The following is a 16,047-nucleotide window of genomic DNA, read 5'->3' as shown; positions in this document are numbered from 1 at the left end:
GGATTAGCTATTAACAGCAATGCCCATTGCAGCGGACACAAGCACCTTGTAGAAGAAAGACTGTGTTTCATAAAGGTTTTTGAAAGTTTATGAAAAACTCTCACTTTTTAAAGCATTTTTATTTTAAATTACAAAATGGATTTTTAGAAATGTCTCTTGTAAATTATATTAACAAGCTCTTTGCTGCTCCCTGAAGTAGACATGCCATATCCCAACCCTTTTTGTTTGTCTTGTCTTAGAGCATGCCATATAAATTATGCCGTGTAAGCCATATGAGAGGTGATAATATGTGCCAAATTGGTATACAGTTGAGTTTCGATTTGTATAATCTCTGAATTCCAAAGATAATGTTTTTAGGGATTAGAACATTGTCATTTTTCCCTCCCCTCTTTGTTCTCACTGTGTTTAGGACTCACCCAGAAAAATCAGGTGTAGTGCTGAGGTCAACCCTAGTGTAAGATGATGTGACTCATGGCTCTGTCCAATTTATGGCTGCTTGCTTGCTCCCCAGGTACTTGTTTGAGAAGACAGACTGTCAGCGTGGCAGCGCTGTTAGAGAAGAAACACCTCAGGGCAAAACCCTTGAATATAAATACAGAATTCCCCTCCTACCCCCCTACCCCAGTATTTGTCAAACCAGGTTTTTGCTGTGCTTTTTGAAACTGAGGTCACTTTGCCAGGCCACAAATGTAGCAAAAGCAGAGAAAGAGATAAGCCCTCTGTCCATTTGTCTACACAATTCAACTATGACTTAAAGAAATCCTTTATGATGGTATGCCACACTCTGGCCACACTGACAGAGTCAAAGAAAGCTGCTGTAGTTCTGCCACCTCCTTGACTCATACACAAATAATGAGAGATTGTGCAATTGCTATAAATCAGCTGTGGGATGCTTCCTGGGACTGACAGAAAGCTCGGAGTCATGCCTCTGATTCATTGCAGCTCAACTTTCTCAGCACTCCAGTGCCCCAGACTCTTGTTTTGAACATGTGATGGTGTCTGAAGGCTTCATTCAGCATATTGGGCAGTCCCCCCTGGCTCTTGACTCCATGGTGAAGGTTCATAAAGGGTTTCGGAATAGCTCAGTGGCATACTGAGGCACGCAGTGATTTCATATAAGCGGTGACAAGCAGAGAGGCCCAATAGTAGGTCTACTGTATGAGATGAGACTGGCCACACAGAAGATAAAGGAAAAAGTTAGCCTGGTGTCAGATTCTTGCTGAAGCAAAGGTTTGTCCTTGTTTCAGATCTCTTAGGTACTGTGAGTGCATCTATGCTCTGTTCTTCATCAGCAGTTGTGGCAGAGTTGCTGAGCGCTGAAGGAGAAAGAAAAATCTTATCCCCTGTCCTCTAGTGCTAACAGAACCTGAGCAGGTATAGCAAGCAGTTGTGATGAATAGCATTGAGGTGTAACCTCTTTGTCACGCTGAAAGCTGGAGAAGAGGTAGGGTCTGCTGTTGTCCTTGCAGCTGTGCCTAGCACCAGCATTTTAAGTGAAGTCACTCTGGAAATAAATGGAGGAGGAGGAAATGTGAGAATGAAGGGCATAATTGAGGGCTTGTTCTGCTTCCTGCAGAAAGGTAGTCATTGCTAACTTTATTATGAAGTTCTCACACCTAGAAGAGGAGGTACTTTCTAACTCTCCAGACCTTGACCCTGGAGGTTTAGTGCTCACTCACTCACCTCTTTGTCTCTGCATTGTTCTTAAGCAAGCTGTGTTATGATGACCACAGAAAGGACTGAAGAACTTCTCCCACTCCCTTTGGTCTGGGTCACTCTTCTCAGTTGGTCATAACTCTCTGGAAATGCTACCAGGTAAAGTGACTTCAGGGCAGCAAGGCCCTTCCATGCCCTGCAGCACAGCTATTGTCTGGGCACCGGTTGCCTACGAGAGCAGAAGCAGGGCAAGTGTTTAGGGGTGAGAGACTCTTTACTAAGGAGATGAGCTGAGTGTCCTTCAGAAGCATTTCTGTAACGTGTTCGCAATGTCTGAGGAAGGGAAAGGAATTGCGAGGGGCCCTGATGGGAGACTCCGGGGCAGGTGTTTCTGTCACAGTCAGCCCCATTGTCTGAATCTTTCCTCTTCTTTAGGAAAGCTCATGCTCTGAGCTGGGCTGCATGGGAGAAGCTTGTGTCAGGAGTTTCTGTGAGGGGAAAGGAGATCAGTTGTACAGTTGATGATGTACATGATATATGCAGTTTTGTTTCTGGGTTGGTTGTTTTGGGGTTTTTTTGTTTGTTTGTTTGGGGGCTAAATGATTTTTAAAAAAGGTTTTAGGAATCTCTAAGGGGAACCTGTAAATCTGACACCTCTATTTATTTTGCCTTATTGTAGTTTGCTATGTTTGTATGTATACACTGCATTACAGCAAAGACTATTGAGACCGTGCCAGGGCATTACACCGGCAAGACAGCTGGTTTGGCTATGGGGCAGCAACCTGAGCTCAGCAAGGGGCTGCATGTGAGCTGGCTTGGTATGGGAAGGGAGAGAAGAGAAAGCTTTCTTTTTGTTTTTGTCATAATCACTCTGCCCCTGGCGACCCTGGTTCTGGGAAAGCATGCGTTTTAAAGCAAGTGGTCAGCTGATGCAGGTTGGTTATTTTAGAATACTTTCTAGAAAACATGTTTATTTCTCATCATGAATCATGGTGAGAAGATTGAGAAAAGATAAGCTGCACAGTCGCTTGCTCAAACTTCACCCTTCCATACAAATTATGTCCATAATGCCAGAGAAATTTGGATAGATGGGGAAAAGTGGTTCATGCCCTGGAACTTCTCACCAGAGTTAACGTGCTGGTAAGACAAACTGGGACAGTTCTCATTCCCCAGACCTAATATTCCTTTCCATCTTCAAGGCCAAGGAAGAAGGATTTCCTCTACTTCTCTTTTCTCCTCCTCCACTCCACCTCCACAGATTATTCAGGATAAACAAAATCTTTTTACTGGTATTTTCCACCCGTGGAGTCTCTAGCAATCACCAGGTGTTTGGCCATGGCTCCTTGGCTTCTGTTTGGAGGTTTCTGTTTGCCTGCCATCCAAATGGGGCACCTCCATTGGCCACCTTAGTTTCTGTTATCAAAGGCTGAAGAAGCCAGCCTGGGTAACACAATTTGGCCAACTGAAAATATAGAATTTATACACATGTGTGTATATATACATATATGTGTGTATATATATTTATATATACGCTATCTACTACTCTAAATAGTAGTCTTGATGACCAGAATCCCCTGAAGTTGGCCAGATTTTCCTCACTCTGCCCCCTGAGAAACATGCTATTAGTCTAGCATGGTGTTTTGGCACTTTGTTTTGTGAGAGAGTCTGGATGCTTGATACATCTTCCAAACCAGAGTCTTCTGTGACTGGTGGTAATGTAGAATAGATCCACTGTGACTGGTACAAGTTGCTCTGGGTTTACACCAGTGTAATTCAAAGCAGCATCTGGATCAGAACTCCCCTTTAGGCAGTTTTGGCTGTTTACAAGATGTTCCACAGAACTCTTGAAGGGCTTTGTCCTTCCAGCTGTCCACCACTAGGACCTCTCACCCAAGTGATCTAGAAAAGCATCTATGACAAGCCATTGCCCTGCCCCCACGCTTGCCCTTAAACAGGCTCTTTAAAAGCCTTTGCAGTTTTTAAGAGAACTGTAAGGGGATGTCAGGTACCTGAGCTGCCTTGTGCTCAACACCTCCCTTCCAACCATCCCCACCTCCAGCCATTCTCCTCCCCTGCAAACCTGCTCAGCTTGAAGCTCACAGGTCGCTTTGAGAGGTGCCCCTGGCTGCCAAGCTGGAAAGTCCAGTGCTGCTGACTGAAGTAGGAGGTTGTGTGCTGCTGTAATGCCTTGGCGTATCCTCATTTCTTAGTCAGTTTAAGACTATAAGTGAATTAAATGTACAAATCCTGTAGTGTCCTTTTTATCTGTATCTTTTTATAAGAATATACTGTAATACTAAAAAACAAAAGCAAAAAAAATTAAAGATATATTGCCCCCACCACGTCTTAGCAAATTTCTTTGCAATTGTGTTGTCTGTGCATTTTACTGGAAAATCTCAAAGGTGAGCTGGACTCTGGATGCACTTTGCAAAGCTCTGGGTCTTCCTCTTTGGTGAAGAGCATGCTCCTCTTTAGGTGACACAGTCAGTGCAGAGCTGACAAAAAACTTCATGGGTTGGTCTAGGGGAACAAGACAAGTGGTGGAACACAAGCACATCCTCCCCACACCTTACAATGGTAAAAAGCTAGCCATGGGACCACCAGGTTAGCATATCCAAGGGTCCTTTTAAAAAGACCGTGAGTAAAGCACTCTTTCACTGCTACTCCAGAACAACATAGGGAATACAGGATTTCAGTTAAAAAACAACAAAAAAATGAAGATAGTCCTGCTATCTAAGAGTTCGTAATCCATGTCTGGGCACGAGTTCAAGAGAGGGAGTGCAGGGCTGCAGCTCTGGCCATAAGCTCCCTTCCTTAACTGAGCAACATTCTGACAGCAAGAGCTGACTCAGAGGAGGAGGGGGCAGGAGAGGATAGCTTCAAAGGGAAGGAGTTAAATAAGGCCAGCTGAAAAGAAGCCAGGAAAGCCAACCATGGAGATGAAGCCTTCAAGGATATGGGAAGGGAGGGGTGAGAGAAATTGGACACAGAACAGCAGGAAAAGCAGGAGGCACACAAGGGCTAGGGCTGATTTGTGGGTGAATCAAGGGACGTGCTGAGGAATTCCTTGGAGTTCTTGTTTTCATCTTAGACACAATGTGTGCAGCTGTGGATCTGCCTGTCTCTGTTAACAGAAATAATCTACTGACAAAATTCATCCTTAAGCCACAACTTTTCATGTTTGCTTCAGCCCATCAAAGGGTGATGTTTTAACCGTGGGCTCCTGAGAAGATCATGTCTTCCCTTGGCCTTGCTGGTTCTGCAGCACATTCCTGCAGTACATGGGTTCCCAGGGACCACCAGCAAAGCCCCAGCTGTTGGTTCTGGCTCTCAGGTAGGAAGGGCCATGGAAACGAGCAAAAGCAATCAGGGGATAAGTGCTTGCACAGGCTGAGGACCAGCAGATGGGAGTCTGAGTGTTGTGGGCAATGTTTTTGTTTTATATTTGTTAAAAGAGTTCTTGGTTTCTCTGCTTTAATCTGTTTGGTTCAGACTTTGCTAAAAGTCTGTCTACAAGGTTTTTACTTTACAGATGGAGAGGCAAAGGGATTTTTCTCCAATCCATGCAGCACTCGAGTGGCAGAGGCAGGATGAAAATGGAGGAACCTCCTTGCCTTCTCTAGCAGCTGGGTTTTAGCAGAGGAGGCCACACCGTTACTTTTCCTCTTATCAGAGGCAAAACCCAGCAGCATTTGAATTCTGTCTGTTTTGAACAACCAGAGAGGCATCCTGCTTGAATTCTAACAGGAAGATTTTTCTTTATTCAATATTTTGGTGGGAGTTGGAGCATCCAATGAGGGGCTGGTGCTCTGCCCTGCAGGGTGTGTCCAGTACAGAAGCATCCTGCTGGCTTCCTGTTTGGCATCTCCTCATGCTTGTGAACCCCCCTGCCCTGGTCGCTGGTGCACAGAACCAAGGTGAGTGCTTGATAGCTTTTTCTGAGCAAAACTAGTGCTGGGATTTAGCTGCCCTGAATGACTGGGAGTGGGTAGGCGGGTAAGGGGGTGCTCTTTGCTCTTGCTGGGAAGGGCTATGGTTCTATTATTCATTGGTTTTCCCTGTCTTTGACCTTTGGTTTCTGTTTAAACAAAGATGATTTTTTCCTCTCTGCCATAGCAGACATGGAGCTTTCTGGGAGAAGCCTGCTTGGCCCTTTGGGAACAGATTTCTACTGCTAGGAAACAAAATAATTAAATACTTTTTTTTTTTTTTCGTCTTCCCAAAGCCCAGAACTTTGGTTTTCAGTGTTGTTGTGCTAGATAGACTTTGTTTGATGTTTCTGTAGCTAATGGGTTTCTTGCTGTTTTCTCTGAGACATAGCTGCTGTTTATCTCTACTTTGGTCAGACTCTCATCAGGGGGTAGGGTCCTTTTTTTTCCTTTGTTTTTTCTTTTTTATTCTAACCCCACCTCTCCCTCAGCCTCAGAACAGATTGCTTAGCAGATGAGGGTGATGCTGCTTGTGGAGCTATGTAACTCTGTTAAAATGTTGCTTATTGTCAATTTTGGAGGTCTGCTGGTCTATACGAGCACCAGCCTGGCAGACTGAATTTTCATATAAAGATAGTGCTGTAAAGATGCATTAAAAAGGAAAAATGCCTTGCTCACATGTGCCTCGGAAAGGGAATGAAGTAGAGGAGGACTAAATGAGAGTAGGATGTCAGTTTGCGGTACCTGGTTTTAATCTTTTTTTTTTTTGTTTCCTGGCAAGGTATATTTTTGCTGTTAAAAAACAAAACAAAACAAAAAAAAAAAAAAAAAAAAACCCCAACAAACACCTTAAGCATCTTTGGAAGAATCCTGGCTTCTGTTGCTGGGGGAGAGACAGAGACCTCTAGGCTGCAGATGGGAGTGGGAGCTGCAGGCAGCTCCCAATGCATGGATGACGGAAAGAGTTGTTAGATGGGAAGGCTCCTGGGGTTCCTCACTGTTTGTGGTCACCTGGGGCAAGGAAAGGGGTGCCAAATGACCTAGCACCTGGCCTGCCCAGGGGAATGGAGCACCTTAACATCTGGGCTTATCTCCAGCCTCTGCAGTTCCTTCTTTGGTTGAGCTGTTGCCACCTCTCCTGACCAGGGCTGTCGTCTGTCTCTGCAGGGCCGGAGCCTGGAAGATGCTTGGCTAAATCTGAATCATTTGCTGGCGTATGCCATCATTCGTATGCCTGCATACCTGTCTCTTCCTAGAGATAACATGTCAGGTAGCTACTAGTATCCGTAAGCTCCCTTTTTTTTCTTTCTTTTTAAATGGTGGATTTTAAAATGAGCAATTAATTGTGCTGCTGCATCTCTCCCTCCAAGTCAATGTTTCTTCTCACTTGGTCTTGGAGAATCTTTGTATGAGTTGCAGGGTTTGCAGTGAGCTGGAGGCTAGCCTTGGGAGAGCTGCTGTGTCTTTCCTACCATGACAGCATTGAACCCTGGGAGTTCAGAGGGGTCTGAAATGCTATGGTTAGTTTAATGTGGGAACCCAGGAAACATTCTTTCCCCACCTTGTTTTAGATGTGGGGAGCAGCAGTGCTGAGCCAATTTTTTGCAGGGCTCATGAAAGCAGAACATGTCTATAATTACATTAGCTAAAAAAATAACCAGGGGAGAAGGAATGGGGAAAATTACTTCATAATTTATTGCACAGTGCAAGATGTGGAAAAAGGCTTTTGTCTGGCTGAAATGTCTGTGACCAAAGTGGCTGGGCCTGTTGTGTTACAGCAAGACTTTTGCCATCCGCTCCCTTCATGAAGATATAATGGAAATGGCTATTTAGAGCAGTTCCACCAACGACTGCGGCAGCTGCTAAGCAGGGAAAGGACAAAGAAGTCCTGCGGAGGCAGCAGGAATCTGGGGAGCGGGGTGCATGTTAGCCCTGGCCACCCCTCTCTTTGGGGCAGATAGGAAGGTGAGTGCATTGCAAACTATGTGATGTTGCTGCCTGTCCCTGTAGGGAGAAGGGCTCTCTTCTCTCTTTGTCCCCTGTGGAGGTTTTAAAACACTGAGGAGGGGGAACTCTGTCAGATTTCTTGAGATAATAGGGTCTTGTGCCTGAGGGACCTGGGAAATACAGATACTTGCTGCTTGTCTGTTTATAAGTAGAGGGATCTGCCTTGCCAGTGGCTCTGCAGGGGTAAAGCTTCTGTTTTATCACCCTCTAAAATATCGGGAGTATTGTAAGAATTGGCTTGGATACACCATGAGAGACTACCTGAGTACTTGCCTGTGGTGATGCCACAGCTCATGCTCTGGTTCTCATACTCTGCCAGTGTTCTGCAATTTGTGCTTCCTGAAAAGGCAGTGGTTTGTAAAGCTATCAGTGATCTGTGGACAGTGGCTGAGGAATTAAAAAAAAAAAAAAAAATCCAAAGCTTTTGTGGGTTTAATTGCCCACAAAAGGAAGACAACAAACTAGGAGGGAAATGAATTGTCCATCTGCTTAAAGATATTTTAAATTTGGTTGTGGTAATGCTGTAAAAGAACCAAAGATGGATTTATTTTTTTTTCTCCCCAAGAAGGTTAGGTGATCCCTGGATTCAACAGATAAGAAATGCTGCTCTAAAGCATCTCTTTGCTTCTTGTGGCTGTGAGCAGGCCTGATGCAGGCCATGCCTTGCTGCCTCCTGTTTGTGTGCAATGGCCTTTGGGTAGGATACAAACAGTCATCTCTGCCCCTATAGAGTCATGAGGTCTTTCCAGGGGGAGAAGCAGGAATCAGCCTAGTGCTTGCCCGCCCTTGGGCTCTCAATAAGGTATTATAAAAGTGAAGGATTTCCTTGGGTAACACAGACTGTTTGTGTCTCCAAGCAAGTCTGGATCTGCTCTCACTTTGTAGAAGGAGCTAGTTACCTCCTGAAGGTAGATTGTCCACTCCAGAGTTTTCTTCCTTTTTGTGCTACCAAAGAGGAAAATAACTTCTCAGAGCCATGCCCCGTTCTCCTGTAAACTACCTCTTGCTTCTGCTCCTGGTTCCCTCTTCACTTCTCTCGTGTGCCCTCACAAATTCCTTCTGCTGCCATGACCCTTTGCTTGCCCATCTTGGGAGGGTCTGCTGCCCCTTCTCTGTGGCACTATCAGCCGCTAGAACTTGAGCACCTGGGGCTCCAGGTGAAGCCCCTTGCAAGAGGATCTTTCCTGGTGCAAACCCTCTTTCTCTGCCCTAAGTCTGGCTTTGCATGCGGGCGCTGCTCTAATGTGGCTGGAGCTGGCAGGCAGATCAGACAGCATCTCCTGTCTTCCCATCATTCTCCTTGTTCGAGCTGATGGTGGTGTAGCTGTTGTTCATCCAGGGAGCAAATGTTAAACATACAGCATTGCCTTTTTAAAATGATGGTAACATCTTCCCTTGCTCTGGTCCCTGAAATGAAAGCCTCTCCCTAAGGGAACAGGAGGCTCTTTCCACAGCTGGAGAGCTGAAGCTGTCTCTGGAGTCATGGGGACAGGCAGCCTTTTACCGCAGAAGCGGCTCCAGCGTGGAGGCAGTGTGACGTTGGGACCAGAGCTAGTGGTGACCTTGGGGATGCTGATCTCATGCCAGCTCCTGGGGTGTCAGTGCTGGGAGGCATCAGCAAGCCTGTCTTGGACTTGCACCACAGTCAAAGAAAGACACTACAAATTGCAGCTTGTCCCATAGCCGCAATCTTGTCCTTGTCAGGCAGCTGCCAGTTCTCTGGCTGCTCCTGAGTGATCCTCTCCCAGGGAAATGCTGACTAGCACATCATAAAGTGGGATGGGAGGAGGAAGGGGATAAATCAGATATTGAAGCACTTTTACTCTATAATTTTTAACCTGTGCTGGCACCCTAATCCAAACGGGAAGGCGGCAGGAGTTTGGACTGGAATTGATAGACCTGACTTAGTGCTGTGCAGAGCAGAATCAGTATAATTATGGGCAAATGGACACAATCACAGAAACAGCTGAGCTCTGATGAGGGGTAGGCTCTTTTCTGAGAACTTCTTGCAGGCATGGTGGCCAGCTCTCTTCCTTTCTTACTCCTGCCCATACTTTCCCTCAGCCCTGCAATGAGATTTGCCACCCATGAACTCCTCTCACAGTCATTAGAACAGGATCTAGTTTGTCCCCAACACAGGTGGAGGTTGTCCCTTGGTAGGCAGAAGTGAAATCTTTATCTAACCGTTAGGAGACAGTGAGGAACAAAAGCCACATCTACTAAAAGCAACCCGTCCATCTTGTGGCAAATTTTACCTTCTCCAGATGCATGTCAGAGGTGAAGAGCAATCCAGTGAGCAAATCTGTCTCCAGGCGCTCATTGCTGAGCACACAGAACAATGGGAAAGTGGGTTAGTGTCCTGATCTGCAAACAGTAATTTGAGTGACTTATCAAGCATGACATGTTGGTCTGGCACACACCCCTGTGGTCAGGTTCTCCTGGATCACAGTCCAGGCCCGTAGTGATGGGACTGTCCTCTTCTTCCTGCCTGTGTTGTAACAAGCTTTGTGGGATTCCAGGGACTGTCTCTGCTCATAGCTGGGGGAGCAGCAGCTCCTGCTGGTGTCCAGGACAGGGCATGGTCCTCAGCCCATGGGGATATAGGTGCATGCACCTGGAGGCACCAGCTCCACAGGCACTCCTGAATTCGCCAGCATTCTTACCATTTTCCCTGTTACTCTTCAGTTCCATCAGTTGTTTCCATCTTCCATTGCTGGTTCTGACTCTGGTTCAGACTTCTTTGCCATCTTTCCTTGTCCCACATCTGCATGAGCTGCAGAGCAGCAAGGTTTGGGGCTGAACCTCACCATCCTCCTCATAGCATGACCTCTACCATTCCTGAGAGCTTTGCTTCCCAAACACCTCCAGGATGCTCCCAGCCCTGACAGGCACAGGGAACTCCTTCAGTGTCCAACCAGTCCTTTGGAGAGCTTCAGCTGTGTATATGTGGAGACATTTTGCCTGAGGGATGAGGCCAAATCTAGGCCAGCATAAAACCCCTGAACAGCGGCTCCGGCACCAGCCGCTCTGATGAGCTGATGGCCTTGTTTCTGAACTGAGCTACTTGCTGATGTCGAGGCAGTCCCTGTGCATGTGTGTTGGGCAGGGGAGCAGGTGCCAAGAGCATGTCTCAGGGGGAAATTCCTGCTGGTGCCGTGTAAGGTTGGAGGAACACTTGGGTTTTCATCTTCCCTTCTATAAATTATTTTTGTGAAAACAGGTTTCTTAACTTAGGTTACAACAGTGAGGGCTAAATGATCTTCATGGTAAGGAGGAAGCTACCAGTGACACGTGAACTGGAAGAAAATCTTGGCCAGGTTAGATAGGAGTTGAGACTCAGGAATCCAGCCTGTCCCCACAAACTATGTTAAAGGACTTCTCCTGACCACACTCAAACCCGTGTGACATGCCTGGTGGATGTCTGCTGTCCTGCAGGGGGCCAAGGGCTTTCCTGGGGTTGCTCAGGGGGTGCAATCACTGCTATTAAACCCTCATTCCCTGTGGAAATGGTGGCACTTCTGCTTTTTGGTAAGGTGCTTGGTCCCAGCCTGGCTTCCTGAAGAGCTGAACTCCCTCTTGGCTGAGGGTATGGGAGGCATTTTGCCAGGCTCTCCTGCAGCTCAATAAGAGTGGGGGAGGCTGGGACACAGGAAACCCTGTTCCTGCTGCTGGTGGGAGCACAGGAGTACTTGCTCCCTCCCTTCTCCAGCCAGCTGGGTTTAATTTTAGAAACACAGTGCTATCTTGGGGCATCTTTTTCCAGGGAATGCAAGTCTTTAAGTAAATAAATAACAGCTTCATGGAGGTGGAATGACGGCCCATAACCGCACTGCAAAACACACACTGAGTTGAACCTCATTTTGCTTGCATGTGGAACTACTTTGTACAGATACAGTGGCTGCATTGCCTCTCTCCTCTCCCTCAGCCGTCTCTGGAGCTGGCCATGTGGATTGATTAAAAAGAAATAAAAACACCTTCAAATACCAGCCTTGGCGCAGTGGAAATGATAACCCCCTCCAGCTGCTGAGGTTCAGCTAGAGTTCTCTGGCATAGCTTTGCAAAAGCTACGGTTTACCGGTGATGGGCTGTTGCTGGCCATGCCTTGGCTGCATCTGGGACATCCCAGAAGGATGTGCTCTGAGGCATCCTCAGCGACCTGGGAGGGAATAGCAGGCTATAAAGATGAATGCGAGAAACTCGTGCTTAAATATTCCTCTCAGTCTGGCTCGCCAAGAGCCTTCTGCACACAGTTGTGTTGCTTATGGCTGAATGTCCCGGGTGTGTCCGTCAGTCAGCAAACATGCTTTGGAAAATCCTGTTAAAGCCATTTTACCAGAGCAAGAACCTTTTTTTGCTACTCAGGTCCAGCAGCTCTGAAATGCCTGCACAGCATCTGTTCCATAAGCTGCTGGTAACCCCATTGCCCTGAGTCAGCAAGGTGAGCTCTTCTAACACTCCCAGTCCAAGCAAGACCTTACCACGGTGGCCTTCCTCTGATGTGGGGACTTCAGAGATGCACTTCAATCTGAAAGATGGAACAAATGGTTTCAAAATTGCCCAGACTACTGGCTACTCACCTTGCTCCACTCCTGCTGTGCATTTCTACTGGTGCTGGGACAAGACAGTGGCTGGGATGACAGGACACTGCTTTTGAGGACATGGGGTCAGGAGCACCCAACTTGGGTGCATTAGGAGCTGGCAGTGGTGCTTCTGGGTGCTTCCTCAAAGCCAAAGGGGTGGCTAGACTGTGCCTAGTTGTGGAGGTATGAGTGAGCCATGGCAATGGTCTTTATAGTGAGCAGGCTTGAAATTTGTGTCTGTGGCTTGGGAAAATCATCACGTAGCGTTTTGTGCCACTTGCAGACAGGGTGCTTGAGAAGGTTTTGTTCTGGCCTTTCTCTCATAAACTTGTCTTGTCCTTTTTCCGATAGCTCCCTGCAGGAGCGTTTCTGGGCAACTGTGATAGTTTTGTGTGTTTGTTCAGGGCTGGTTGCAGTATTTGAATTCACTGCAGGGTTGCCAGCTAGCCCCCGGCCTTGCTGGTGGCTTCCCTGCCCTGTGGACTGCAAGGGCGGGAGGATTTTCCCCGTGGTGTAGACCTGCTCCTTCTCTGCAAACTACCTGGCTAAGCCATCTCCTCTCCTCTTTGGCCTCTGCCTGCTGCTTTCACTGATACCATAGGTCTGCAGGGAATTTTATTTTTTGCAAACCGTAATGAAGTTGCTTTCCTGTGGGGCTGGGCAACCTCTGCCCGTCTTCTCTATAAGCCCGGGATCAGGGCTGCCCTGGCAGCAGTTCGTCTTTTCCACTGATCCCATTAAGATTCAGTCTTGGCAGGATGGAGCCTTTCGAGCTGCCAGCTGCAATAGGAGAGAAGAGGCTTCAGGGGCAGCAGATATTATTCTCTTCCCTCAGCTCATTTCTTGGATCTGGGCTGAGGATGGCCCCAGGAGTTGACCTACAGAAGCCAAATGAGCTGCACAAAGCTAAAACATTTCCATTCAGTGTCAGGCCCAGGGTGGGGAAGTGCAGCTCTCTGAAGCGTGGAGACTGTGGGTGGCAGCTGGGGAGGAGTGAGGAGGGAATGGGATGGGATGGGAGGGAGGGAGGATGGTGCCCTACATGCTGCCTTGAGACAGCAGCAATCCCAGACTCACTGGAACTTTGCACATGGGGAGGCTTGGGTGCCAAAGTGACCCTGTTAACGAAAGGGGAGTTTGTTAAGGCCTTGGCAAGTGGCAGCAGTGGCAGGTCAGAGCTGCACAGCTGTCACCCATGTCTCCCAGGCCTGCAGGAGCAGATGCTGCTGGCCAGGCCTCTGGTGTGAGGCTGCATAGCTCTGCTGACAGGGATGCAACTGTGCCACAATGTGGTGGTAACTGGCTTAGGGCACTACTAATGGAGCAGCTGTCTGTCTGTCTGATGGCATTTGTTTTTGTTTTTTTCCAAGCATAATATTGAAAGAACTTTACAGTTGCCCGACCCTTCTGCTGTCTACTTCTCTTCGTTCTCTGCCTCCTGTCACACTGCAGACAAACTGCCCTTGACGTTGCAACTGGAAACTTTGCTTTTTCTGGCCTTGTGTCCTTTCAGCTGCACATCCTGTATGTATCATGGGTATAGAAGAGAGTTTCTGTTGTATTTATTTTTAAGACTAAATCTATGCAGCTCAGTAGTACCAAGTTTCTGGGTTTGAGCAGGTTCTCCAGAATTTGAGGATAAGCTCTATGCCAACTCTCTTGATGGAACTACTGATGAAGGAATTGTCTCTGTAATACTGTTTCTAATTCGGGGTTCTCCTGGAAGCAACCCTTGAGAAGTAATGAAGTGTGAAGCTTCGCTCGATAGAGCAAGTGTTGTGTGGAAGGCACCTGAGAGAGCTGCAGGCGCTGGGCAGTTTGCCTGCTGGCTGTGCTGCTGCAGTTGGGTGGCAGATGTGAAGCTGAGCAATGCCCAGTGTGTTGCACAGTTCTGCTTGGAGCAAGGCTCAGCAGTGTCTTGGGACACCTGGCCCTTAAATTTGCACTCAGCTGCACTTCACCAGTTATTTTGAGTGCTCTTTGCTTTAGGGAGAGAACAGGCTAAGTACAAAAATAGAGAAGCTAAACTGGAAGCTTTCTAAACGTGGCACTGGCAGTGTGGAGGGACAGAGGAAGGCAGAGAGAGCTGGATTTGTGTCTCAGCTACCACTGTCTGAGCTTGTTGCAACCAAAAATGAGAATCTGCTCTGGTGACGGTGCACTAAGCTCACTCAAAGCCCAGCCTGTGAAAAAGGATTTGTTTGCTCCACCTTGTGCCTTTCCAAGGATCATGCCAGACATGTCAGGAGTTTTCCTGCCATCATCATGGCTTTGCAGTGCTTCTCAGATCCACTGGCTTTTGAGACCAAAGTTGAGGCTTTAACCTGAAATCTCAAAAAAATGAAAGCCAAGTGAGCCCACTGTAACCAGTGACTCTCCCAACTGTTTTTAGGTTCCCTGAAATGCTAAGCTTTTCTTAGAGCAAGGCTCTAGTAAGTAAAGTGAACTACATTGCCATTTAACTAATTAGCAGTCCTTTGTCCTGGCCCAAGCACACACGATGTTACAGCCATTTTTAAGCTGTTACATGTCTGCCTAACCGCAGCTGAGCCAGCCAGAAGGAGCTGCAAACTACTGAAGGGCCAAGGAAGGGGTGAGATGAAGGGCCAGATTCTGTTCAGTCATATCCCACATAAAGCTGAGTAACATCAGGGACTTAAGGAGAATTACCACAGGTCACCAGTGGCTTAGAATAGCTAAAATTTTGTTCCCTCTATTAGTGCTCAGCTGTTGTTGCTTTTTGAGTGGTTCCCATTCAGAAAGAGAGGTCCCCTCCCAAGGTATTTCAAGCCGCATCTTCCCTCTCTTCCCGCATCTTCCCCCACTCTTCTTTCCTCCGCACTTTCTTAAAGCATTGCTCTCTTTGACACAGATTTAATTTCTTTAAGAATACTTAGTGACTAGCTTCTGCTGGCTTCTCCTTTATATGGTGCATCCAATTTTTTCCAGGGCAGGCTGAGTGAGGGTGGGGTAACCAGCCTCAGGAGGTGGCCATGAAGGAAAGACAGGCTCAGCTGCCACAAAAGACACAGACTGAATTAGCACTGAATAGACAATAACAAACAAATGGCACATTAGCTGGGACAAGTGAGAGTTTGCAGTAGGCAAAAGCTACACTACACATGCATAGTGAGGGCTGCCACAATCTGTAACACTTGCATTTGTGTTGTGTTCTGCACACACAGTGTCACAGGTGTGACCTGTGTCCTTAGGGCACCCTTCAGAAGGAGGTGATGGGCTCTGTGTTTGCACTGTTACTTTTGGTTAAACCTGGTTCCAGATTAGTATGCAACTCTTAGAAAAAGGACATAAAGCTTTGTGCTATCATCCCAGGATCAGCAGCATTTGGAGATTGTATCTGGAGAGAGGGAGAGAGACCCTCTGGCAGGACAGCTGCTGTCTCTGTGCTCTTGCAGAGCACCTGCACTCCACTGGGGCTCTTGGCTTCCACTGGGGCTCTTGGCTTCCACTGGGGCTCTTGGCTTCCACTGGGGCTCTTGGCTTCCACTGGGGCTGTACAATGGGGCTGGTCACAGTGAACAGCTCAACTGTCTATAAATTTCCTCAGGTAGGAACAGGCCTTTTTGACAGCAGAAACAGTGAGAACTTTCCTGGAAGGTGGGATGGATCAGAAGGGGAATTTCCCCTAGACCTATTAATGATTAAAGGAGGGATGGACTTCTATACAGGCACTTCCTCGGACCTCAGTTTCAGTGCACAGTCACTCAAAGAGAGAAAGCTCTGGAGGTACCAGTTCCTCTGCAACACACAGCAGTGCGGTTATACACATCCACTGACTCTGGGCACATGGGAGAAGCTGGAATAATGATGAGAGATGATAAATTACAATGCTTAAGCCTAGAGGATTACCCAGT

At 47.2% G+C, this 16,047-nt stretch overlaps 1 protein-coding gene across 1 annotated transcript in view; it reads right to left on the bottom strand.

Annotated features, from left to right (window-relative positions):
* MOCS1 (molybdenum cofactor synthesis 1) overlaps positions 1–16,047 on the bottom strand; it is a 140,966-nt gene that overhangs the window by 92,573 nt on the left and 32,346 nt on the right. The window lies entirely within an intron of this gene.

Source organism: Streptopelia decaocto, assembly GCF_964273445.1.
Source record: "Streptopelia decaocto genome assembly, chromosome: 3".
NCBI lineage: Eukaryota > Metazoa > Chordata > Aves > Columbiformes > Columbidae > Streptopelia > Streptopelia decaocto.
This window is presented reverse-complemented; position numbering and strand designations above follow the sequence as displayed.